Source organism: Takifugu rubripes, unplaced genomic scaffold (genome assembly GCF_901000725.2).
Source record: "Takifugu rubripes unplaced genomic scaffold, fTakRub1.2, whole genome shotgun sequence".
Taxonomy (NCBI): Eukaryota; Metazoa; Chordata; class Actinopteri; order Tetraodontiformes; family Tetraodontidae; genus Takifugu; species Takifugu rubripes.
This window is the reverse complement of record NW_021821636.1, coordinates 173834-175284: the sequence shown is the minus strand read 5'-3', so window position 1 is coordinate 175284 and position 1451 is coordinate 173834. Positions and strand designations below refer to the sequence as shown.

General features: G+C 48.7%; 1 long non-coding RNA gene across 2 annotated transcripts; it reads right to left on the bottom strand.

The window, feature by feature from the left end:
- On the bottom strand, positions 1–770 carry LOC115248459 (uncharacterized). Of its 2 annotated transcripts, none has more exons than XR_003887337.1 (3): positions 489–770; positions 253–414; positions 1–44 (listed from the first exon to the last, which is right to left on the bottom strand). It is a non-coding gene; the product is annotated as an uncharacterized lncRNA (long non-coding RNA). The 2 variants fall into 2 exon arrangements; XR_003887336.1 differs by having other exon boundaries at positions 31–90.
- Between the last annotated feature and the right edge of the window lie 681 nt (positions 771–1451).

Here is a 1451-nt window from a genome sequence, read left to right as displayed (position 1 = left end):
TGAGTTGTTTTAGTGCCTTCTTCCCATCACTGGAGATGGTCGCCCTGGGAGGGACGAAGACCGGCCTTCCGTCAACTCGTGATGAAAGGTCTTTCACTTCGGACGTCTTTTGACTCCGGCGTTCGGACACGGACACGGACACACACACATCACAAATCAACCCCTTATAAACATGCAAAATAACCCCCGCAACAAAACATTAAACCCAAAATAAAGGCAATCCTAGTCCTCCTAGAGGCGCAGTTCACTCACACACTCGCACTTTAGATTGGACCCCACACGATGATACCTCGCAGAGGTAGACAGGAGGGACAGTCGGGAGCATACGCGATACACGCGATGCGGAGGGCAAAACAGCAGCCGGCCAACAGCAACGGGAGGAAAGCGCACGAGAGCCGGCACCTGTAACAATTTCTGTTAAAAGAGAAAGCAATTTTAAGTTGCTGACAATTCCCCATATGGTGAGGCTAAAAGCAGCCGCTACGTACCGTCAGGTGAGGGAAAGAAATCTCTAAACTGGAGACGCACACCGAGCCACCACAGCGTTCCCGCTAGCAGGGCCAAACAGCCGACGAACCAAAGACACCCACGGCTCCCAGCTCTGATGACAGCAGACCCAGGTGCGCATGGGATAGCACGGCCCGACCGCACAGCAATCAAATGAGGAGGACCAAGTAAACTGTGGCGTGGCACCCAAACGCTCGACAACAAGAGCAGCCAGTGCAGCACAGTCTCCTTTTAAGGGGAACGCCACAGCTGCAACTGCCCGAACAATTAAGCTAATCGGCAGCGCATGAACTCCATGCTGCCACATATATTTCTTTCTTTTTTTGTTTTCTTTAATATTAATAAGGATACAATGTTATGCAGAGGTGTACTTATAACAATTTCATAGACAAATGATACTAATTATAGTCACGGCGGGGGGGCGCAAAATGTTTTCTTCTCCAGCCCCCCCGCGATCCTCAGTGGAGGAACAAGCGGTAGAAAATGAGTGTGAGTGCGCCGGGACTTTCCTGGTGCTCAACGAAGGCTCCGCCCACATGGCGGTATCTACGTATACTGTATATTGAACCGCGTCACGCGCATTTAAAACCCCCGCGACACTCGTCTAGTTTGAGACCCGCTTTTAAGAGAATCGGTCTTTATCACAAAGAACCCTCGTCACGGTGCTTCCAGACAGACTGTTTCAGATGAGGACAACAAGTGTTTAGCGACCTTTATTTGGGAAGATGAACATTTGTCTTCTGTTTTGGATCCTGCTCCCAGCAGCAGAATGCGGTAAGTTGAGGAAACTTTCTTTACACACACGTTCTGAGCGCTGTGTTGCGCTTTTCTCAGGTAGAAATAGACAAACAATCAATCAGCTCTCTGTGTAGATGCTCTTCTCCCACATTTGGTCTTTGCTTTCTTTTTTTTTTTTTCTTTTCTTTTTTTATATAGCGTCTTAT